The 27,008-nt window shown below is 32.5% G+C and overlaps 1 protein-coding gene and 1 pseudogene across 4 annotated transcripts in view; one reads left to right on the forward strand and one right to left on the reverse strand.

Annotated features, from left to right (window-relative positions):
- Positions 1–27,008, forward strand: part of XRCC4 (X-ray repair cross complementing 4) — a 216,112-nt gene that overhangs the window by 173,682 nt on the left and 15,422 nt on the right. The gene's annotated exons all lie outside the window — the stretch shown is intronic.
- On the reverse strand, positions 15,214–15,333 carry LOC112480967 (annotated as a pseudogene).

Here is a 27,008-nt window from a genome sequence, read left to right on the forward strand (position 1 = left end):
AGGATGATGTTGGTCTCCTTTTCTTCCTCTGCTCTCTTTTCTAAGTAGCAGCACCAGTGAATTAGGCCAAAGTGTAAATTATATAAATTAAAAATCTTTCTTGAATTTGGCTTTACTTGATGTAATGTTTGGAAGATTTGTAAAATGATTTGAGAGAGATAAGGCGTGAAGTTCCTTGAAGTCACATTTTCCCTTTTGCCTACTGTCGTCATCTGATTCCACCACTTTATTTCAGCACACCCTTTTGCTTTGAATGCACCTCATTTGCTTTCACCTTAATTATGACACTCTTGAATAGGACATGCAGATGAAAACTGAATTGGTACTGTGAGAAATAAAAACTCTTTTGGCAAGGATATGCCACTGTGGCATTTCCTGCAATAGCTGCTCTTATTACTATCATTTACACTAGCCAGGTGTTATTTTCCCTAAATTTAAATTATGCTTCATACCACTTGTGGGCTTTGAGTCAATGATAAAAAACAAAAAACCAAAACCAAGTTATGGAGGAACCTCTTCCATACAGAATGCTTGTGCTGCACAGAAGTGTTGTGCAGAATAATTTTTACTTCACTCATTCAAATTTAAATTACATGCATCTCATATTAGCCAAATTCCTTATAAATTAAAATTATAAAGAAAATAGAGAGTTTTGTTTATTCTTTGTCTCATTTGAATTTTCTAACGGAATTTCCTCAACACTCTATGCTTAGGAACATTTTCTCTAGAGTTTTCTAAGATTATTGAGTAAATACATGAATCTGTAAGTATTTTTAAGTATCCGTTAACAGGTAACAGGAATAGGATAGCCTATGTTTTTTTGGGGGGGCGGGGGAGCGGAGGGTGGTTGTGAATAAGAAATACCTACCAGTGAGGATTATAAACTTTAGATAGCATTAAAGAATTTGATTATGAAATTCTTTAAAAATAAACTTAATTAAAAATACATATGCAAAATAAAGATACCGTAGCTCAGTTTTTTTTCTTCATAGGTCATAAAGATATTTGCCTTTAAACACTGGCTCTTAAATTGGTTTTTTTTTTTAAGGAATGAAAAAATTATGTGCTTTAGCAAAGAATTTTGAAGTAATAACCATGTATTTAGTGGACCTAGTTTCTGTTAGTTCTCTTTGGGACTGAAATTGTTAAATAAGAACATGAATATCTGTAAAGACATGTCCTTTCACATCCTCTTCAAGCCATCATTATTTTTCATCCGATTTGTTATTTCTTCCAAATGCATCTTCCTGCTCCCCGTTTTCCCTTTCTCTAAGACATTCTCTACTTTGCTGCCAAAATTATATTTCTAAAACATATCTAATCATGCTATTCCTTGTTTAAATTCATTCAGTTTAAAATTCACTTTTTCTCTTTGATTGTAGAATCTTTTAATGCATCATCTCTTTCTGTCTGTTTACAAAGCTTTAGTATACTACATATTATTATGCCATTTTGCAGTTTAGGAGACCGGAAGAGAGATTAAAGAAATTTAACAAGATCAGAAAGCTAGTAAGTGGCAGAATTTAGATTACATATCATATGAATTCAGTTCTTTGAAGTTTGTTGAAAATTGTCTTATGGTACCATAAATGTTTTATATGTATTGGAAAAAAAAATTATGTCTGCATTTGTTGGGTAAAGTGTTCTCTGTGTTTTCAGTGGGTCATATCTGTTAATCTTATTATTAAAATCTTTTATATTCATACCCATTTTCCGCTACTTATTCTGTGAAAAAAAAGATGTGTTAAAATCTCCCACTACAATAATAAATTTGTCCTTATTATCTTGTAGTTGTCAATCTGAGGCTATATTATTAAATAAAATAGTTTTATCTTCGTGAAGAGAAGAATCTGTTGTTGTAAAATAGCCCTAACTATTTCTAGGAATGCTTTCATCTCAATAAAAGATATTAATATAACCATATGAGGTTTCTTTTGGTTAGAATTTCCCTGGTATATGTTTTTCTATCCTTGTTACATTTTGGAAGTCTCTTGGTTATATTGCATTTAGCTGGGGTTTTTTTATTCCCATCTGATAGTTTTTGTCTTTTATCTTTTACTATTTTGGAGGAAATATACTGTTTCTCTTTTTTTAGTAGCTACTCTAAAATTCTAACATGCTTTCTTAACTTATGAAAGTATAAAGTCAATCAAGTACTCATTTGCTCCTGTCAGACAAGTGATTTAGAAGACATTAATTTCTTTAAACTTTAATTCCTTTAAATTTATTTAATTTCAAATAGCTCACTAATTTTACATGTTATCCTTGTATATTTGGGGATAGTTTAATTCTGTCTTTTTTTTAAAAAAAGACATTATTATTTTGTATATAAAGTCAGTGCTCATTTAAATTTAGCTACAAATTTATGCATTTTATGGATCTCCTTGCATTTTATGGATTTCCTTGCATTTTAGACATACTGTCTGGGATTATTATTTTCCATTCATCTGAAATTCATTCTTCAGAATTTCTTTTAATGAAGCTCTACTACAGGCAAACTTTCTCAATTTTTAGTGGTTTGAAAATATCTTTATAGTTGACTCTTGAGCAATGCACAGTCGAAAATCTGAGTATCTTTTGACTCCTCCAGTTAACTAGTAATAGCCTACTGTTGACTGGAAGCCTTGCCAATAACATAAATAGTCAATTAACATGAATTTTATGTTTTATGTATTTATTATACATTGCATTCTTACAATAAAGTAAACTAGAGAAAAGAAAACGTGATAAAGAAAATCATAAGAAAGAGAAAATACATTTATATTATTGAGAAAAAAATCCATATATAAGTAGGACCCATATAGTTCACATCCATGTTGTACTAGGATTGATTGTATTTAACTTTTGTTCTTGAAAAAATTCTGTTGGAGCCGAGCTAGAATTTTGGGTTAGCAATTATTTTCTTTTGTCATGCCAAAATTTTAGTTTCACAGAAAGTTGAGAATTTGCTGACAGTCTCAACAATCACTTTTTGGTACATAATCTACCTTTTCTCACTGGCTGCTTTTAATATTGCTTCTTTGTCTTTTTGGTTTTCTGCAGTTTCACAATGATACAACCAAGTGTGAATTTCTTTTTGGTTATTTTGCTTGTGATTTTTACAAACAGAGATTGGTCACTTTCATTATTTCTGAAAATTTCTGCTGTTATTTCATCAGATATCTCTTCTGCCCCATTCTCTCTGTCCCTTCCTTTTGGAGTTCAAATTACACTTAGGTTAGACCACCTCACTCAATTTTCCATGTCTCTAAACCTCTTTCCTATTACTTTGACTTTCTTTGCTGAATTCTGCATAATTTCTTCTAGCCTATTTTTCAGTGTACTGATTCTCCCTTCAGGTATGAGAGACTAATCTCTGTTAAGCCAGCCATTTAATTTTGAATTTCAAGTTTTATATTTTTTATTTCTAGAAATTGTACATGGTTATTGTTCAGATCTGCTTTGTCAATCTTTATAATTTCCTGTTATTATTCCTAAGTGTATTTATTTCTTGAAAAGCATTATTTTATTCTTGTCTTGTTTGTCATAACATTTGAAATCTTCACAACCAGTTTCTGTTGCCCTGTTTCTACTCTTCTCACTTATGAGCCTTGTTTTGTTATGAATATTGATTTACTTGTGATACTTATTTTTCTTGAAAAATTTCTTGTGGGAATTTTTTTGAGGCCTAGTGTATGGTGTTTTCCCTAAAAAATATTTGTCATTGCTTTTGGCACGTAGGGGTACTACTGATCTTTGACCACTTTAAACTACATGGTTTGAGGTGTTCTATTTGTTTGTTTATTTTCAGCCTTATTGAAGTATAAGTGAGTACAAATCAAATTTGTAATTAAGTACAAATCAAATTGTAATATAGTTAAAGTGTACAACATGATAATTTGATACTCCGTGAAAGTATTCCCACCATTGAGTTAACACATCCATCGTCAAGGGCTTTTTTTTTCTTTTAACTACCCAAATCACCTTAATTTGGACTGCAGGTATACCCAAGGGCAGCTTTGTGGTTGCTGAGTGATTCTGTCCATGGAGGAGGGTCTCCCCTCTGGGCAAGCCTCGAGCTTCCTTTCTTCTCACCTATGCACCACAGTGCCATGAAAGCTGCAGTTTTAGTTCACTAAATTCCAGTAAATGTCCTCAAGTTAAAGGGTGAGGGAGGGGACTTCAATGCCCCTTACCTCTCTAGGGACCTGCTTCCCCTTTGATTTTCATCTAATAGTTCCTTAATACTTTACCAGCTCTCCGGTGATATTAAGGAAAAATCATGACTGTACGCGCGCTGCGCTCTCCCCACACCCCCAGCATTTTCAGTTCTTTTAAGCAACAGATATTATGTAGGCACCTAGCATTTCAAATCTTGCAAATAAGGATTCAAATTCAGAAGCTAAAATTTAGCAAGAATTGTACTAAAGGTATAAGTAGAATAACTTTATGAGTACATTTAATTAGCTGGCAAGAAGAAAGCTTATTTTGACACATAAATTTCTAGTAACAATTTTTCAAAGTGCTTTACCTATATTTCCTCAGTTAAACCTTCCACTAATTCTATGAGATAGTATTTTTATCCCCATTTTATCCATGAGAAGACACACAGAGTCACAGATAATAAATAAGTGGTAAAGAAGGGAGCCAAACTTGGGTAATAATAATTTCAAACCCATGCTCTATACCATACTGTGTCCCTAGCAATAAAGGAAAATGAGGGAAATTGTATTCATATATAAAGAAAGTTTTCAACTACATCTCATTGTGGGTAATATTAAAGCAAAACCATGCTTTATAAGAGCAATTAATATATAGTATAGGAGACGTCACATAAATATATTATGAGCGAGCTTTAATTATAATTGTGGTAGTATAATAAAGTATAAGAAAAATAAGTAACAGCAATAATTTACATTACTTCCAAATTATAAAAGAGAGATTACTTTTACGGCAAATCTTTTATAAAACTAAAATATTCTTAATTTTATACTGCAATAACTTGTAAAAAGCAAGTATAATCTAGCAAAAAACCTGCAAATGACAATAGAAAATTCATTTAGAGAGACAAAGAATACCACAAAGCCTACTTATATTTAGTTAATACTATGTGGAGTAAACTGTTTAAGAATGAAGGATTTTAGGTAATGATTCAAATGAGTGCAATTTCAAGTTCAAAATGGTTATAAATATAATTAAGGAAAATTTTGATAATATTTACAGATGACCCATGACCAATAAGGAAATAATCTGTGAATATAGTAAAACTAATTACTTTGAACTCAACTATAGTCACCCTTGATTAACTGGCACAATTGAGGTGATGAATAGATAGAAAGGAAACTACAGATTGCCAAGAATTGTGGTTATAATGAAACTACAAAACTAATAGCAATATGACACAATATTAATTTATTAATAATCTAGTATTTCAGAACACAGTTCACAGATGTTATCTAAAAGTGTAAAAGTAATACAAGTACATCTTTTATTTAAGACCACATAAATTGTCTGTCAAAAAAATACAAGGCTGTTTACATCTTAGTAAAGATCCCTTGTATTCATGGGACTTGAGTTAAGCAGACGCATACCTCCTTTCTCTTTCATCGCTACCCTTACCTAACTTCAACCAAAGTCCTTGCTCTACAGATTTAGAATATACCACAAGTACTGTTGTATGGGCTGAGGGATAGGGCCTAGGCTGTCAGGTTACCGTAGTCAGCTCTGTACCATCTGTTCGTTACTACAAATATCTTTTGGAACGTAGATGTTATCTAGATTTATAGTAACTTTAATTTCTTCACAGATACACTCTCTATGACATATTGTTACTTTAGTTATCCTCTACCAGGTAATCAAGAGTTGAATGCCCTCCTAAATATGTATTTATTTAGATAATTTCTGGAGGATATTTATCTTTGCCTTGCTTCTATAAAATTTTCACAAAACTATCAATTTTTGCATAAATCGATACTTAGATAAGACTCTAGGAATAATATTTTTTCTGCTTCAGAAAAAAGCTTTAACTTTTTTTTAAAGACTCAAATTGGTTTGTATGATATATCTGAAAGTATTTGTTAAATTGAATTATCAAATGAAAGTTGAATTTTTGGATGAAAAACTAAACACAGAAACAGACTAATACTAACTCATTCATATGTTGTGAACATTAACAAATAAGGTTTATTTGTTAAATAAACCCTAGTCATCATTTTGCAATTGAAAAAACTATACTGAGCTGAACAGGACTTTCCAGCAGCGACTCTTTAGAGCTAAGAAATTGGGTTTCGTAACCACCTATTACTGTTGTTTCATGTTCCATTTGCAGTTCCCAAATTAACTTTTTTTATGATAGACTTTATTTTTTATAACAGTTTTAGATTTACAGAAAAATTATGATAATATAGAGTATTTCTGTATATACCACACTTAGCTTCCCTTGTTATTCACATCTTGCTTTAGTATGGTACATTTATTATAGTTAAGAAAGCAATATTGATAACTTGTTACAACAAAGTTCATAGTGTATTCAGATTTCTTTAGTTCTACCTAACAAATTAATTTTACAGGCTGCTTATTAGTTTTCTTGAAGGGGAAGAAGAAGTGTTCTGTGGAAAATACGTTTAGAAAATGCGAAGTTAAACAAAGTTAGACACATTTTTTGCCTGAAAAACTCAACCGTTTTTAAGATATTAATTTAAATCTCGAAATGGAGTTAAGAATATATTGTATTTCTCAAATGATTGGGTAACTAAACTCTTTTAGATAGAACATTTCGAAGGACTTATATTCTTTGGAAAACTGTGTCCTATTCCGTGGCCCACCATATTAACTTAGACTGGGTTAATATATAGATCGGAAAGCATTAATATTGTTTCATTAGAATCATCTCTGGAAATATGGCTGAGAAATTGATAGCAGAGATATCTATTAGCTAAAGAGGTATAAGAATGGATGAAAGAGCTATTTCTCATGTACCATTTTGTACCATTAAAATTTTTGTACCAAGTACATGTGTTGCCTATTCAAAAATTAACAAAATGCTATAAATTGGATTACTCCGTAATCAGTTTATCCTGGGAAAAAAAATTTACTGTGCAAAACAGAATTTACAGTTATGGCTTTGGCTACCATAACTGTTAAGGTATATGTCTGCAGCAGTAAAACATTGCTAACTAAAATCATACACAAAAAAGCCTATTCTCAAATATGAGTTAATAAATTGTTAAACATAAAACTATCAGTATAAGAATATTTTAGAAAACAGCCAATACAAGATATTCTGAGATAAGGTCATAGTAAGAAATCAAAAACATATACTCACATGCATGTCTCTAATTTTATAAAATAGTGTCTTATTGCCTTATTGTTTATAGTTTTTAGCATAATATATATAATATGTTTTCAAAGTTGGTTTTTCTGGAGAAATTAACCCAGATTTGCCAGAGAACACCAAAGTAAAGCAATGGGGGGATCCATCATAATTTAGCCTCAGTAAACAATATATTCAGCAATGGGGGAATCCATCATAATTTAGCCTCAGTAAACAAAGCAACCTAGCCATTTCATTGGGAAATATCAATTCAAATAAATTGTTGTAAAATACTTGGCTAGTAGGGCCTATACTGTAACATATTATTCTAATTTATAAAAATAAAATATTAACCTACTTTTATTTATGTTCCATATGTTTATATTATTATTGTTGTTGTTGTTGTTGTTGTTGTTGTTATTTTACCCTTACAATAGTCCTGTGGAGTATGTAGTATAGATTTATTGTTGATGCCATTTTAAAAAGCAGAGGTTGGACAGAGGAGTCAAGGGGCTTTTTCTAGGTTACCCAGAGATCTCAGGGAATCATCATCTCCATTTTTGTGACCCAGCACTATGGACTCTTTTGAATGTTATACTTCCTGAATGTAGCTACAGCTTAATTATACAAGGCTTCAATAATTAGAAATTCAAGCAGAATTAATTAAAAAAGAGAAAGATTCTTTTATTTTGTTAAATAAAAATGTCCAAAATTTTTCAGATTACTTCTTCAGAATCACAAGACAATGAGAACTGATTCTCAAGGTGATTACTTAAAGAAGTGTTAAATTTTGATCTACAGTCTCTATTAATTAAGTCAGGAAAATAGAAGGATATATTTTGCCAAAATGAGGTGACATCATTTTAATTAGGACTCAGTTATCCAGAAAAAAAATAGCTAAAACTATTAACCATACCAAAAATTTCATCCCTGAACATTCTAGTGAATTTTCTCCTGAAGATTGCAAATTCATAGTGAGCAGAAACCATGTGGTCCTCATCAAGTGTTGTATGAAACCTATGTAGACTGATGAATAATTAGTGCTTATATATCTATCAATAAATATTCATGAAGATCAAGAAATAGGAAAATGAATAGTTATTAAAAACCATAGAATGTGTCATCACATTAAAATTTACTCAAGATTAATTAGTCTTTTCTATGTTCATCTCCTTTTAGACAAAAGAAAAACATTTTAGTACATGAAATCACAGATCAGTATTGAATTCCCATGTTAGAGTTTATAGCACATTTTAAAGAGGGGCCAAACCTAAAACATTCAAGTAATCAAGTAAATCTCTTAACATTGTGGACTCTTCTCTTAAGATTGGCTTTTTAAGTGCCAAATGATTAAGATTTTATGTTACAAGAATAATTTTATAATCAACAGGGAGTGTCAGTATCATAGAAATGCAATGACATAGTTCCCAGCCATTGTTGTTTGATACTTTGCATAGTTCGGGAGTTTTGAATTAAGTGATACATGGCATTGATGGAATGTGGATGATGCAGGCAAAGGCGCACGTCAGTATCCCTCACCAGCTCTATGAAAGGACTGATTAGGAAATAGGAATCTGCATCACTGAAGGGCTTTAGCTGGGGCAGCATCTTTATTAGAGAGGATGAAAACCCTGACTCATCATTGTGGCTTCCTTTTTTCCTTCATGTGGCATAAAATACAGAACAAAGAACAGAACACACCAAAAAAAGAGGGAAAGGAGGAAGGGAAATTTTATAACTCATAGTATTTCAATGTTCAGCTCTTCAGTCAGACTTTACTCATTGCTGTGAGAGTACCTAGTCAGAATTGCTTGTATTTGGGATACAAGGCTTTTACTATGCCAGAGGGAGAGCACACTCACCTTCACTCCCTTTCTTTGTCATGTATTCTAGCCTCTGGAGACTAGACTTAGAGCTCTATGACCAATTATTGAAAAAAGGTACAAAAATTTTTCCTAAAATATTTCAATATAGCATACTTTTCTTACTAATAGAAGAATTCTAAAAGTGTTTAGGGAATTCGGATGGGATTTTTAATTTCTTTAATCCAAACTAGTAATGTTTACTCATTTGTCCTAAAAATTTATACATTGTTTCCGACAGTTGTTTGGGGTTTGGGGCCAGGGGAGGAGTTGTAGAGAATAGGTAATATTTCTATCTGTGGCCCTTTCACAAACAGTTCTGAAAGATTTCACGCTACGTTAAACACCAAAGGGCTACCAGCTTTCCCTAATGTAGCTCCCTGAATATACTTATAATTTAGCAAAGGGATAAACAAATGCACAAAATCTATACTTTTAAGGTAAAACAGGATTTATGTTTTAAAAAAACTGTAAAGAGAGCTTTTAAAAATGTTTCAAGAGAATCATAAGCAGAGTGTCATAGACCAGGGTGGAGGGCATACTCAATTGTGACTATCGGGAAGCTTTATACCAAAATTCAAATTGGACACACATCAAATCTATGATCATGGGAGTTTTATTTATTTGGAAGTGAACTTTAACTATCAACACAAATGCCAGGATACACAAAACATCCACAGGAACTTTGTTCCTCTTTTTTTGAATTGTCCACAAACATTTCCTACATAGTCCAACACACAACAAAGAAATGGAAAATCTTTTTCTTTCAATTTGTGTACAATGAAAAAACAAGAATATATGTATATACATATATGTACATATATATATGTCAAAGTTTAACTAATAGACACCAGACAGGCTGACAGTTTACATCTATAGGTGAGAAATTATCTAATAAAAATTAATCAGAATTTATTTAGTATCAGTCACTTCCATAACCAAGTATTATTCTGATTAATAAAACCTGCTGCCATTAGCAGTTCTTTTTTAATTGAAATGTAGCGTGTAGTGGGAAGATTGAGAAAGAACTGCAAAAGTAAGGTGAAAGCCAGGAGGCATTTCGTGGTTATATATACAGCTCTTTACTAAATATACACACTGCAAAAGATTAGCTGTCTAGAACCATATGGAATTCCAGATAGAAAATTCCAGCACAAATAACACTAAGTGATTGAACCTTATATTTTAACATTTGTGAAGAAAGTCTTTGTGAAGCATGCGATATATACTCTGTGTCTCATTAAATTATATTATATATTCCCCTTTTTCCAACTATGTTTTATAAAGCCCCCAAAATTTGTCAACTGTATTTTGGAGGACCAAGGAAACGGGTGGTAAATGAGTCTTCCTCCTACCTTCTCTCTTTCATTCCAAAGCAGTTCAGCTTTATAATATTTTGTTAGATGATTTATACAAGCTTTTGTTTGAAGAAAGAGTTCCACCAATAAAATGAAGTTTGAGTCCAGTGAGTAAAAGCATTGACTCATTGTGAGCAGTCTATTTCTTTTAATATAATAGATATAAAGATCACAGATAGGTGAATGGATAGAAGCATAGACACATGGAAGGAAATAGTATATGTGTGAGATATTTGAAAAAATATGTGTCTGGGAATAAGTTAATATCATATTACAGAAATAGGCCACTTTTAACCATTTATATTTTGGAGAAAATGCAAATCTTGTTTAATACATGGATATAGGCATTTGTAAAAGACCGTAATGCTGGGAAAAATAGAAGGCAGCAGGAAAAGAGAAAGACCAAATGTGAGATGGATTGACTCCATAACAGAAGATATAGGCATGAGTCTGCAGGAGCTGAGCAGGGCTGTTGAAGACAGGACATGTGGACAGCATTCCTTCATAAGGTTGCCAGGAGTCAGAGCTGACTCAACAGCACATTACACACACAAGCATTTACAAAATAGTTTCTTGGTTTTCTTTGAAAGGTCAATGCCAAGAGTCCTCCACACTTTTGAATATGTTTTTTGTCCTTAATTCAAAAGCTCTCTTTGAAAGTATTTATTCTTTATAGTCTAAGAAAATATAAGTACCTGTGATATTTGTCACATTCTTACCTAATAAAAGAAGATTCTTATCAAATATCTTCTAAACTTAAAATAACAGTAAATATAATCATAATTTTATTTTATAAAGGAAATGATTCAAACTAACATTTACTCCTTGTATAATCCACAAGTATTCATTAAATTTAAAATTTTCATAATCATTAAATTTTTGTGCAATTTAGTCTTGATTCATAATTATTTCCATCATCTAATATTTTTTATCCCAATACTAGAGTTTTCCAAAGTTTGATGTGTGAGAATTCATCATATGTGAACCATCCTTTTCATATATTGCACAGCAAGGATCAAATCTTTAGAGAATATTATCCATAGAAAATATAATTTGCCATTCTGATAAGGCTATTATTCATGGCAATCACAAACATTGAAATATCAAAACTGAAATTTTCACTGGACTCTGTTAAGCTACTTTTATTAATATTTATAGGAATGTGATTTTCATATGCTTTTTGAACATGAAGAATTATTTTGGGCCCTTCCCATAAATGGATTAAAGATTTAGGAAAAAAAGGAATTTTTACATACCATCTATTTTCATCTCTCTACAATTGATGACTGGTCTAAATAGAAAGTGCAAGCATAAGAAATTAATAAGAATTTCAGAACAAATTTTGTCAGGAAATTTAAAGAAAAAAGACACATGTTCTAGACATAAAAATTAGACATTCTAATATATAAATGCATCAAACCAACTTCTTGTACACATCAAACTTACACAATGTTTTATGTCAATTATATCTCAATTTTAAAAATCATTGTTTAAAAAAATAGACATATTTTTTAAGCTTAGTGTGAATTTTCTTCTGGTATATTCAAGAATGACAAATAATTAACTACAAATAATTAACTAATAGAGTATCTGACCTCTGGGAGCTTAAAAATTCCTGCTAGGGATAAAGTTGTGGTCAGATGTGAAGATAACTGTACACATTCATAAATCTTATGATGGTAAAGGCAACAGGATCCCCAAACTCCCTTTCAGCTGAAGTGATGGGAGAAAATTTTAAGGAGTAAGAAGGATTTCTGTTGATCGCTGCAATAATGAGGGAGGATGAAAGCTGTATCAAGAGGAAGGAGGAGGCCATTCCACCTAGAAGAGCAAGATGACCAAAGGCAAGGAGGCAGTTTGGTCACTTGTTGAGGCTTGATTGGCTCTAGCAGGTTTATCTAGGAGAGGAGGAGGCAGAGTTAAATAGGAAGAATGGGCCAGATGCGGAGAAGATGATAAAGAAAAAAGTCTTCCTGGCAGCCTGGAGAGTTTCATTAGTTTTCTATCATGTTTTCAGTTTTATTTTATGCACCTCTCTGTTGCAGGCAGAATAATGCCTCCTCTCCCCCATCCCTCCAAGATGTCAACTTCCTAATGCCTGGAATCTGAGAATATGTTCCTCTATACAGTAACATGTGAAAGAGGAAGGCTTGGGGGCAGGCCAAATAGTTCCCAAAGGTATCCAGGGCCTAACCCCTGGAACCTATGAATGTTACTTTATATGGTAAATGGGTTTTGCTGCTGTAATTAAGGATATTGAGATGAAAACATTATCCTGGATTATCGAGATGAGCCCTAAATGCAATTACAAGTGTCTTCATTAGAAAGAGGAAGAGAGAGATTTCAGACAGAAGAGAAAGAGACTATGTGATGGAAGCAGAGCTAGAGAAAATACTAAGCTGCCGACTTTGAAAATACAGGAAGGAGACATGAGCCAGGTAATGTAAGATATATAGCTGCAGACACTGGAAAATGCAAGGAAATGAATTTATTTTAGAGCCTCTGGAGAGAGCACAATACCTTGATTTGAGCAGGTTTATTTTAGCAGTACCATGTAAGATTTATTTCAGACTTGTGAACTGTAAGCGAGTAAATTTCTATTGTGTCAGCCATCAACAGACAATTAATACACATATGGCATTAGGTGCTCATAAAGTTGGAAAGCCTGGACTAGGCTCTAGAATCATCTGCTCCAGGCTGCATCAGAACACAAGAAGCCACTAATGTAACTCTCATATAGTTGCCGGGAAGCTCCTCTGCATGATAGCTTCAAAATTGGCAGATGGCCATGGGAACATATATCCGGGCCACCACCTCTGTCACAACTGCCTCTTGACACAGAGAGCTGGAAAATAGGCTAGGAATCTGCTACAGAAAAGCCTCTTATTCTGCATCAAGACTTTGCTTAATGTGGGGATACTAAAATGATTCAAGAAGGTGTTCTCTGCCTCTTTTTCAACTTCCAGATATCTCAATAGTTTTACAGAGGGGACTGGGAAATACAGTTTTCAGCTTTCCAGCCCCTGCAGTAGTAAAAGGTTATCTTAGAGAGTGGAATGAAAGAAGAACAGAAAAACCCACAGAATTCAACACAAGGGATTTGAGGTATTTTTATGTCCGTTCTAGACTTCCTCATTCCCTATGTTTTTATAGACTTATTTTCTAAGCAATACAAATTAATAAAATTAAGTTAGATGTCTAGCAATTCTCTACTCACAATATACAAAAGCTGGTAAGATTCATAGGTTCCATGGATAGAATATCTATTATATGGGGAGCATCATATGAGATCAAGATAGGAAGATACGAAAGAAAGGAAAACCTCGGCCCCTGTTCTTACAGAGTACATGCTTAATGTAAAACAGAATTGATACCTGCATATGATTAATACAAGATAAATTATGTTTGGAAGTTTTGAGTGATAAAAACAAGTTGGAAATGAATTCAGAGAGTCTTTATGTAGGAAGGGAGTCTTGCATCTTTGTTTTTCTGAGAAGAACAGGAACTGCATTTCTGGCTGATGGAGGACATAGCTTATCTGCAGGATGGAAGAGGGGATGTAGTCACATATGTGATTCTAGTTGTTTGGTACAAAGTCACAATGGAGAAGTTATGGGAATAGAAGTGTTAAGATTGATGTGGTTGCTAGGTAGCCAAGAGGCTCAAATTGAGGAACTGATTTTTCTTAGTGAAATTGTCATGACTTAGTAAAATCATTGAAATAAGCTTGAGAAAGGAAATTAGGAAACAAAATACTTGCAAAATTCATTTCAGGATGCTGAGATGGCATCCAAAGGGCAAAAGGCAAAATTCTTACATGTTTCTGAAGAGGTTTGACTGAAAAGACAATGCCGCAGATATACAAATAACTCTTTCCTTGTCTTTTTAAAGTAAAATGATGTATAGAGATGGTTGAAAAATAGTACAGGAAAGTAGAAAATGAACAATAAAAGCCTCTCATACTCCATCCCACCTCTGAATCTTTTCTCTAAAGGTTGCTATTAACTCTTTCTTATGTATCCTTTTGGAAAACATTTTTTTCAGACATAAAAAACCATATGTTAATGTACACAAATGGGATCATGGTATATGCACAGTTCTTACCTGTCCATGGAGATCTTTTAATATGAACACATTTAGATCTAACCCATTGTTGGTAAAGGCTCCAAAGTATCTCATTGTAAAGATTTCCTATGATGCATGCAATAAGTCTACTGTTGCAGGATATTTATGTGAGGTTGCTACTCCCCCAGTGTTTACCTATCTGCGCAATTTACCTCTCTTAGCTTATCTATTCTTCTCCCACTTGCTCACCCTGCTCCATATACACCAGCTTCCTGCATATTCTTCATACTCATCAGTTATAATCCTGCTTTTGCACAAACATTCCTCTGCTTAAAATGTTCTTTCTTTAGATATTGACTTGCTCCTCTTTTGTATCTTAGCTCATATTTCAACTTCTTAGTAAAATCATTTTGATCCTACGATTTAATATTATACTACCATTCTACTCCCAGTCTAGTGCCTTTTTAAATTTTCTCCATGGAATGGAAGAAAATTTTAAATATTATACGAAATTTTACTAAAATATTACGTGAAATTTATTTATTTTGTTGTTGTTTTTGGTGAGGCAACCCTTGGTTGATCTCACTGATTGCAAGGACCTTATCGGCTTACAAACCCTTATTTTTTTTATTTTTTACGCTTACAGCACTTGGTCTTTCTAGGTGGTCTCCCATCCAAGTACTAACTAGGCCCAACCCTGCTTAGCTTCCGAGATCAGACCAAGATCAGGCTTGTTCAGGGTAGCATGGCTGTACACTTTTTATCTCTCTTTTTCACTAAAATATGTTTCATAAGGATAGTAGTTTCTGTATATTATTTGTTACTGATACTTATGAGTAGAGGATTGCTAGACATCTTAAATTCAGACAAGAATATAAGAAAATCTTATTCTTCAGTATTATTTATTATTTAATCACATCCTCGTTCCAGATATCTCCTTTTTATACTATAAAATCTGTAACACTGTAGACTTTTTCTTTAGTAAATGTTACTTTAATGTATATTTCTTTAACCCTTTTCTCATTTAGAAAAAAAAGTGCAGCTTGCCGCCAACGTTAATTTAATATCACGCATAGAAATGCTATGTTTTCTAGGATTTGACATTTTCAGCAATCAAGAATTACTATATTTTATAAGTGGAAATACCAGTACTAAAAACAGAATGCTATAAATAGAATGATGTCATTTGTTTCCAAAGACTATCGATATACTAGAGCAATGAGAAAATAATAATAAAAGCAAGATATTTTGTGGCAAATTTTGGGGATAAGGTTAGGACTGTAATCCATGAATTATCTTGGGGTAAATGCTGCTCCACTGGAGAGTATTCTTGGGGCAAATGAGAAATGGGTTAAAAAGCATAATCAAAGCACATGTTAGACATATTTTAAAAAAACCCGTTTCAGCCTGATAAGTAAATCATATCCCTTGCTCTAATAGAGTGGTAAAAGTAATGTAATCTATACTTTGATAATTGTCTTTTAACTCTGTTTTTAGGTAAAACATGATCTAATGAAAGAAAACCATTTGATTTTATAAAAAGTTCTAATTGTTAGTGAAATTGTTATTTATTAATAGTCTGCATTCTCTGTGCCCCAATAGAAATAGTAATTTAAATGATATAGGTAACAGCTTTTAATAAATAGTGTTGTCTATTAATAAAATAATAAATGCTTTGAGCATTATGACTACAATAATATCAGTTTCACTTCATTTTTTTAGAGTTGCAAAATTCGCCACAAATTTCATCAGATATTTTGGAATAGCAGACAGACTACATCAAGAAAATCTCCAACTCTTTTGACAATAGGTGTTATCAGAGCTTTTAGGTTCTTCATCCTTCATGAAAACATTTAATGTTAATAATATAGAAAAACTTAGACTGAATTTTTTTGGTAGTCTTATATGCCACAATATATATTTATTAATAAGGTTAATTTGTTAACTTTTTTATTTTTCAAATTGCTGTTAATCTCAAGTACATTTTAGAGAACAAACATACAAACAACTTGACATCTCATAAAGTATCCAGGTGAGTTAGATCTGTCCACCTTACAGGCACAGGTATGGACGGCTTATTTCACAGCATTAACTAGAATTGTGAAATATAAATAGGAACATAATTGCAGAGATGTGCTAATCCCTGAAGAATGGCCTCTGTCAAGACGTTTATCAACCATGAACAAGATGCAAAAAAGTTATGTTGTGATACTATCCCTCATTGCTCATGAATAAGTTAAGCCAAAATGTCACCAAATGTTGGTGAGTATTTCATTGTCTAGTATGATTTTTGAATAAAACAATCCTTTAAAAAAATAACTGTAAATATGTGAATTATATGTTTAATTGAAAAAATAATGAGCCTGTCCTGGTAAATTTTTTAAATTTTACTATATATTCGATACTTTCACACTTAACAGTCACTTAATTATGTGCAAATCGTGCTGCCTGGAGAATTTTTTCCTTATTCGATGTCCGCATAATTCTTGAATATTGTTAGACATTGAATGGGGACCTAATTACAAAACAAATTCAGTTATTCACTATATATGGCCACTAAAAACATTACTAATAGCCTGTTAAAGCCTCTAGTCAGTTTTTCTCAATACTGAATTCTACTGAACACTGTAAACTCATAATTTTTCATGACTTTATATGTAGTTAAAACCTCAGCAAAATTATGTATGTATTTGTTTATTCCACAATTGCATAGCATCTACTCTGTGCCAGGTAATATGCTAAGGACTGAAGGTATTAACATGAATAAGATACCTCCCTCTCATGGAGTATGGTAAGCAGAATAATTAATTGCTCCCTAAGATGTCTGCATCCTAATCCCTGGAACATGTGAATGTTACCACATATGACAAAAAACTTTGTAGATGTGATCATGTTAAGGTTCCTGAGATTATTTTAGGATTTTTAGGAATATAGAGGTGGACCCAAATGCAACTGCATGTTTCCTTATAAGATGGAGGTACAGGGAGATCTGACACAGACAGAAGAGGAGAAAGAAGGCAAGGTGACAGTGGAGGCAGAGATCGGATTGATGTGGCTCCAGGCCAGGGGATACTGCAGTCACCAGAAGCTAGAAGAAGCAAGGGACAGATTCTTCCCTAGTGGGTATGGAGGAAGCCCAGCCCTGCCAACCTCTTGATTTTGGACCACTGATACTGATTTTGGTCATCTAGGTCCAGAACTGTGAGAAACTAAATGTGTGGTTTTTTTTAGTCACCAAGTATATGCTAATTTGTTGTAGCAGTCTTAGGAAATGAATATACTGAGGTATTCAACATTTCGTGCTAGAGACAAACACAAAAAGTAATAATTATGATACATCAAGAGCCCTATTGGAGGGATGCGGGAAGGGGAGTGGGAGTACAGGGATGGAACATTAACTCTGGCTGATCAGGTTCTATAAAGCTACTTAGAGGATCAGAACTGAGGCTTGAAGTCAAAATAATAGTTTTCCAAGCAAGGAAGAGAATGCAAAAATGCAGAAACAAAAAATGCATGGTGTTTTGTAATACAAAACTGTATTCGGAAACGTATATTTCATTTTAAGAAATATTAAGCTCTAAAAAAATTTTCATTGATTTTTAAAATTTTGATTAGTCATATTTATCAAATAAGAGTTTAAGGCTATGAAACATTCTTGGGAAGACTAATATCATATTTACTATGAATAAAGTAAAGGAATATTCCAGTGTTACAAAAGTATAATTATTATATCCTGTCATTGCCAGTAGCTGAATGTTTTAGAGAAGTTATTGCATGGAAATTTTGATTAAAGCATCTCAACGGTGCCATAGTTTAATCAGTTAGCAAAGAGAAGTTATTTATTCTAGTTATGCAAATAATAACCAGCCCCTCAAATTGTAATAAAAGTAAGGCAACAGTTTTTCTCTTTTTTCCAGTATATATGGATTAATTAGGATTTTGCCTAGAAGTTTTTAGACAAGTGAAAAATAAAGAGAAGTCATGTTTCTGTGTTCTTTTGTCAAAATTGAAAAGTACAAGTAGTAAGGATGACTGAGCAGAACATCTGATACTGAGTTTGGGACCCATAGACATTTTGCAGACTGGACAGAATTTGAATGAGTTTTGAAATTTATTTTCAAAGTGGATTTAAGTATCTGAGAGAGAGAATGGTATAGAAAAGGTCTTATAAATCAAGTGAGGATTTACTATGACATGCATCAGGTATCAGTGATTTGGCTGTAAGAACAAAGAGGGAAAAACAAATAAATTATCATATAAAGGACAATTGGTTTATCCAAGGCTGACAAAAAGGTAAAAGGAAAATGGCAGCTGTTGATTTTAGTTGTTCTTCCAGAGCCAAGGATGGTGGATTAGCTGATCAGTAGATACTGAGATTTTCATTCTCATATCTTTCACAGCATTCGGCATTATCAGACTTTTAAAGCCTCCCCACCCCCCCCCAGATCTCTCGGGCTTCAGGCCCAGACACTTGGTAAATTGAACCATGTGTACACCTCAGTTAAAAATAAAATTTTTAAATAATGTTTTATCCATATTCACTTGGCTTCCCGTGGAGTCCCAACACTTGCTTCCCTCTTCGGCATCTCCAGCTCACCTGAGAACCACAAAGCTCACAACCCCTCCCCAGATCTCTCTGGCTTCAGGCCCAGACACTTGGTAAATTGAACCATGTGTACACCTCAGTTAAAAATAGGTTTGCAAACTCAGCCAGTTCGAGGTCTCACTTCGCTTATTATTTTGGCACAGGGGTTTCTGAGATAATTGCCTCCCATAACAGTCTAAAAACCTTCGCTCTACATGCAAATAGAAATAGAACTGAAAGAGATATTAGACTTCATTTAGAGAGATGGCAATATTCTGTTTGTTTTGTTTGTTTACATCAGTGGTCCGAGAGAGCTTTCCTATTGATAAAACTCTAAAAATGTTTTATTCATATGCACAATAATTATGCTTAAATGATAGATGGCACATAGTTTAGTAGATCTTTTCTATCATTATTCCTATGAGCATAGTAATCAAGATAATAGTATGGTAACCTCTAGGAGGAATATGTGAGCTGATAGTCATTTATAGATTTGTTTTAAATATTTTATAATTTCTACTTTTCATTTTACTGTAAAACAAGAGATTCTGTGGGTATTCTAAAAATATATTTATCTCTTATTTTGTAATCAGATATCCAGATATTTTTATTTGTTTACATATACATATACCTTTCCATTAATTTTCAAGGATTTTTCATAAGTTGTGTCTATTGGCTACTCTGTTAACAAAATATAGTCTTATTCTGTCTCTATCTCTCTGGTTTCTATCCATGGCAGCCTAACCCTGAAAACTTCAGTCATTCTGAAATTATTTGGTTTGCTTGTCTCTAGACAAGAAATTACTTCCATTCATCACCATTTAACAAAAATAGAAAAACTAGGCTGAAAGGTAACTACCACCTTAATCAGTAAACCAATGCTAGTTTTATAAAAGTCACAGTTGTACTTGAGATACTGTGCTAATTTAAAATTACAACAGATCTTATCCTCACCTCAATCTAACAGATGTAAGAAAAACTGTAGAATGTCTGCATCACTGCTTTTTTCTTTTTCTTTTTCTTTTTTTTTTAAGTACAGGCAGTAGGATTGGCTTTTGCTATTCCCGTAGCTTTTTTGTGCTATTGGAAGAAAGAAAATACAGATTTTTTGTTGTTGTCATTTTATTTTGTTTTTAAATTCTAGGAAGAAAACAATATGCTGTGGTAATTACCTACAAGACTTTGCTGAGGTTGTGACCTATTTAACACAAGGTAGTCAAGTAGTCACCTTAGGAGAGTAAAGATTTTGATTGACTCTAGATAATATACTGATTGTCACCATCCAAATTCAAAAACAAAGTCCATTCTGTAAAAGCAGACTAAAAACTATTTGAAAATAGACTTCCTGGGAACTCAGAAGGTTGATTTCGGTCTCTGATAATCTTGTAGAATGAGAATTCTCTCTATTTTTTGCTGCTTTCACAGACAAAATGGAAAACCTTCAGGCGATTTTTTTAAATAAAGTTGCTTCCTACAACAGTGTGAAACAACAAGTTTTGTTTTTTGACATGGTAGACATTTTCTATTCTATTCCCTACTACCATCTAATTCCAAAGTCAACATTCCCCTTTTGCAGGAAAGGGGAGGCTGGAAATGTTTCTTCCTCATAATCAAAGCTATCACATAGTTGAGTATATTGTACTTTTAGAAATTTTGACTTTACCTGCTTTAAGTCAGATTCTCTTATTACTAATAGGCTGTTTTCCTCCAAATTCCATTTTATTTAGTTACTCTTCATAATAGAATCTGTTTCTAATTTTAAAGCATAATTGAAAGAAATTAAGTAATCCTTCTAACTCAGCTTGAGCCATTTCACATTTAATATTCTTTATGGGAAAATCCACTTTGGATCTATATATTTTACTAACATCACATTTTCCACTCTTCCATTTTGAATTACAATATGGTTTATTTCTTGAAGTTTTTGCTTTGACAAGTATAATTTTGTCATTGCATAACATGTAACTGTAGAGTTACATTTCTTTTGGTCTTATAGCAAGTACTTCTTGCCAGAAAGTATCTTGTAATCTATTTCTTAAAGAGTGTAGAAAGAAAAAGGAATAGAAAATCTAAAGAAGCATATTAAGCATCCCTTGACAGTTTGAAACTAGCAAGCCCCCTTTCTTAATTGCTTTCCTTCATTCCCAGAGGATTGACGAGGAACTCTTATTGCTGTTCCACGGATATATATTTCGCAATTAACAATACACTGTATATTTTAAAATCAGTAGACTTTAAAAATAAATTAATGGCATAACTCTGTTATGTTAATCAGAAACAAAAGCTTGTCATGAATATAGTTTAAAATACTCTTTCAGGGGAAAAATTCCTACCTGTTTTTTTTATTTCTGTATATTGCTTATTGAGATAAAATTAACATAAAGCAAAATTCACCATTCTTAGGTATATAGTTCTGTGAATTTTGGCAAACATACAATTAAGCTATGAACTAATCTCATCATCCCAAAATGTTTTTTCATGCCTGTTTTTAGTTAGTCCTCTCTTCCACGCTCAGCTATACCAACCACTTATCTGTTTTAATAGTTTTGCTTTTCCCCCAAAGCATCGTATAAAATTATATGGTATGCAACCATTTTGAGTCTGACTTCTTTCATGTAGCATCATGCCCTTGAGACTCTTCTATGTAGAACTGTGTCAGTATTTTATTGCTTTTAATGAGTAGTACCCTGTGTGCGAGTGTATTCTGTTTGTTTATCCATTTGCCTTATAAATTCTTTCACTGTAACAATTATTATTATTATAAAAATTTAGCTATTATTTGAAAGTACTTATTGTGTGCCAGGTACTATGGTAGACTTTTAACATAACTTAAATGATCTAATGCTACAAATCATAACAGTATTTTTTAACAACAGAAAAGGACTTTAGGTTTGAATCTCATCTCTTTTAGTTATTAGTTTTATGACCTGGGGCAAATTACTTAACATCTTCTACTTTTACACAACTTTGAAAAGGAGATGATAATAATACTACCTCAGAGGGCTATTGTGAATATTAAGTGGGTTAATACCTATAAGGACTTAGCACAGTGTCTGGCTCTTGGTGTTCAGTAAATGTCAGTGATATTCTGTTATATATGTTTGAACAGCCATATAAAGTAGGGGTTAATATCTCTAGTTTAAAGAGGAGATAGCCTCAGGAAAGTTCAGACTTCATCAAAATCACATGATCATTTAAGTGACAGATCCATAATTTTAACTTAGCCTTATCTAACTCCAAACTTAGTACTTCTTTCATGACAAGACACTGTTTATTATTAAATTAAAACTGCTGAATCTCTCTCTGACAGTGTGGCAAGGGATCCTTTCACTAAAATACAACTAAGTCCTGCATAAATTACAAATTATATATATTTTTCTAGTGCACACAAAAATGAATTTAAAGTTACAGAAAATCTTTAAGACCAAACAACAAGCCAAAGCCAAAGTGGGCACCTCGCTATGAGCAGTAAACAAACTGAAAAGTAAGGCTGCCCTGAGATAGAAATGTTGATTAAGCACAGCCATTGGAATACTGTGTTAGGACCTTGGGTAGTGCTGCTTTGTTCTCAGTGGAAATAAACACAAATCCATTCTGGAGGCAAGGCTTCAGGTCTTTCAAGGAACAAGTAATTTTAACATTACCAAAATCTTCTGGCAAAGTAAATGGGAGAACACTTCCAATCAACTCTCTAAGGCTAATGTAACCTCAACTCCAGAATCAAGAAAAGAAGAAAAAAAAAAAACACCAAGAGTTTGACAAAAACAATTACAGACCAATTTTATTCCTGAACGTAGGTACAAAAAGCCTAAACAGTATTAGAAGACTAAATCTAGCAATGTATTTTTTAAGCATAAAAAATATGATGAGCTTTTTGTGAGAGGGACACTTTGGTGCTAAGTATGGAAGTCACGTAGTGCTCTGGTAGCTGCTGCACAACCTCTAAAGGAGGGGATGGGTGGCAGGCCCCAGCACTCTGGCGATCTTTGCACAGCCACCAGCGGGCAGGCCCCAGATTCTCCCAGGTGGGTCTACAGCGCCACAGGAGGCATAGGATGTCCACCAGTGTGTCATCCTTAAGTAAAGGATTTTGCCGTCAAAGGATACCCTCTTATCTGATGTTGAGCAGATCCTAGGAACTTAACATCCTTCCTGCATTTCCTGCATTCCTGTTCACCTGTGTGAGCAGTTGTCAACTTATTGGAGCAAAAAACTGCCTAGAAATTTGAGAGTGTTTAAATATCAGTTAGCTTTCGCTTCTATACTTTGTCCTAAAAGAAGCGTTTGGTTGTATCAAAAGGATTCCAATAAAATATTTTGAAGCAAATAAAAAAAATGTGAAATATAATCATTTCAGTAAGAAATAATTATAATACCACATTATTATTAGATAAAAGGAGAAAAATCGTGTGATCAACTCAATTGGTACATAGAAATTTAATAATATTAATTTTAATAATAAAATTTTCTTTGAAAGTTAGGACTTATAGGAATTTTTTTTATGTACTCAATAAAAAACTCATGAGAAATAGAAGTATTTCTGTCCTGTCTGATCTTGGATGCTAAGCAGGATCAGGCCTGGTTAGTACTTGAATGGGAGACCACCTAGGAAGACCAGGTGCTGTAGGCGTAAAAATATAAAAAATAAGGGGTTGTAAGCTGACAAGGTCTTTGCAATCTGTGAGATCAACCAAGGGTTGCCTCGCCTAAAAAAAAAAAAAAATAGAAGTATTTATTCAGATCAGGAGTCCCATGATCGTTATTTCTATTCAGTATTGTATTGAAGGTCCTAGCCAGTACATGTAGAGCACAAAAAGAAAGAAAATGTGTGAATCTTGGAAAGAAAGACAATTGTCAGTATTCACAGCTTTATACAATTGACTACATAGAAAATCCGAAAGAATCTACAGATAAATACTTTGAATTAATAAGAGGTTCACCAGAGTGGCTCAATATATGATAAAAATACAAAAATCAATTGCATTTTATACCCCAGCATCAAATGATTAGAAAATGTAATTCAAAACATACAATGATTAAATTATAAAAATGCATTTAAAATATAAAAAATCGGAAGATTCAGTATCATAAAAATTTCAGTTCTTTCAAATTTATCTGTAGATACACTCCATATGTAATCAAAATCTCAACAAGACTTTGGCAGGTTGTTCTGAAATATATGTAGAAGAACGAAAGGCTAAAACTAGCCACCGTAGTCCTAAAAAAGAATAAAGTGGTGGAACTTTCTCCACCAAATATTATGACTTGTTATATAGGAATAGTAATTAGTAAAGTATGGTATCGACAGCGACATGACAACTAGGTAAACTAAATAGAGGGTCTCATAATAGAACCATGTTTATATTGCACATTTTGTACATAACAAAAGTGGCAATATAGTTCACTAGGAAAAGGATCAACTATATACTAGGACAATTGGTTTTCTCTTTGAAAAATAATGACATTTGATCTTCTCCTTACCCCTACATGAAAATAAATTTCAAATGAATAAAAAGTGTAAATTTAAAGGGCAATAGTTTCAAAAAATTAGAAGAAAATACAGGAGAATATTTTTAAGGTTTTGAAGAAAAGTTTCTTAAATAAGGCTGAAAAAGTGCAACTCATCGAAGAAAAGATGTATAAATTTGACCACATTAAAATAAAGAGCTCATCAAAAGACATCATAAAGAAAATGACAACCTACATACTGAGACAAAATATTTGCAACCTATATAACTGTCAAAGAATTTGTGTTCTCCTCCTAAGTCAATAAAGTACAAGACTAGCAACCCAGTAGAAAAATGGGCCAAAGACTTAAGCAGTCATTTCAGAGAAGAAATACACAAATAGCTTTTAAATATATGAAAGATGGTCAGCTTCATTAATTCTCCAGAAAACAGTTATCAATTACAAGAGAGAAAAAGAAACTTTGTAGTAGAAAAGCATGGCAGATACTATCCTGTGATCAAAGTAAACAGCATCAGTAATGGTACAAATTGAAATCATCTACCACCTGATCAGATGCAATAAGAACACAGCAGTACTTCTATGATAGTCCTACCAAAAGTACATAACTTTAATCAAACCATGAGGAAATATCAGACGAACTCAAATTAAGTACATTCTAAATTATAACTGGCCAGTAATCATCAGAAATGCCCAAGGAATGGCTGAGGAATTGAGAGAAAAAAAAAAAAACTAAAGATATGTGACTGCACATGTGGTAAGTGATTTTGAACTGGATTCTTTTCTTAGAAAGACTATTATTGAGTCTGTTGTAAACTGAATGGAGGCTGAAGATTAGATGGCAGTAATATGTCAGTGTTAATTTTCTGATTTTGACGATTGTATTGTGGTTAAGTAGGAGATGTTTGTAAAGACAGTTATGTTCACCAAATACTAAAGTAATGAGGTAACAAGGGTATCATATCGGCAACTTATTTTCAAGTAATATTGTTCCTTCAACTTTTCTTTCAACCTAAAAAAATAAGAATTTTTTAAAATGCTGCAGAGAGATACTATTTAACATCATTTTAGCAAAAATTTAAATTTCCAAGAGTATCAAATGTTAGAGAGGAATTGATTAACTCTTAAGCACTGCTAATGGGAGGAATAATTTGTTTGAACACATTGAAAAACAATATGGCATTATTTTGTAAAAAAAATAAATAAATAAAATAAAAAGAAAAAGAAAGAAAAAAAGAGTAATTATTCACATACAGTACAACTTAGAAATTCAGATCCTGGGCATATTACCAAAGAGAAATTGTAGTACTAAAAATTTTGTATAAGAATATAACACCATCAATTTTGTTAACAATATATATAAATATATATGTATATAAAATCACACAATGTAATCATATACAGCAGTGAAAATGAATGACATAAATGACTCATAGTTACTTAAAACATTGAATGAAAGAAGCCAGTCACAGAAGGCTAGCCATAGTATGATTCCATTTTCATAAAGCTCACTTTTATATAAGATTCTATTTAGGAATATGTATGTATGTAATAAAACATTTCTTTTTAAGGCAAAGGAATAATTAACACACAGTATAGAATAGGATTATACCTCTGTATGGAGGCAAAGGGAGCAGGTTGGAGAAAGAGCATTTTGTATGTAACCATATTGGTGATTTTGAATTCTTAAGTGATAGTAGAAATACAGGAGTTTGATTTATTATTATGCTTTATTTTATAACATGCATTTATATGTTATGTGTATATACATCAGATATTACATAAAACTCTTTTTAAATTATTGAAACTACTGAAGAGTGATTTAAGGTAACAGGTTTTGGTCTTCCCTTTTAATGCTGGTAAGAAAACATTTTTTTATGGTTTTCTTTTTTTTCCAGCTTTATTGAAATATAATAGACAATTAGTTGCTTGTATTTACATTGTACAATTCAATGAGCTTTTTTTTTCAATTATAGTTGGTGTACAATAATATATTAATTTCAGTTGTACAGCATAGTGATTAGAGATTTCTATAATTCACAAAGTGGTCACCCCACTAAATCTAGTACCCCTCTTCCCTTTACATATTTATTACTATTTTTCTTATGCTACACTTTATATCTCCATGTCTATTTTGTATCTATCTATTTATCCTTCTTAATCCCTTTGCCCTTTTACACCATTCCCCCAATCCCCATCCTATCTTGTAACCCTCAAAATATTCTCTGAATCTATGAGTTTGTTTCTGCTTTTGTTGTTGTTGTTTATTTTGTTCTTTAGATTCCACATGTACATGAAATCGTGATATTTGTCTTTCTCTATCTGACTTATTTCATTCCGTGCAATACCCTTTAGGTCCATCAAGGCAATATCTTTTTCCA

Source organism: Pteropus alecto, unplaced genomic scaffold, assembly GCF_000325575.1.
Source record: "Pteropus alecto unplaced genomic scaffold, ASM32557v1 scaffold20, whole genome shotgun sequence".
In the NCBI taxonomy this organism is placed as follows: domain Eukaryota; kingdom Metazoa; phylum Chordata; class Mammalia; order Chiroptera; family Pteropodidae; genus Pteropus; species Pteropus alecto.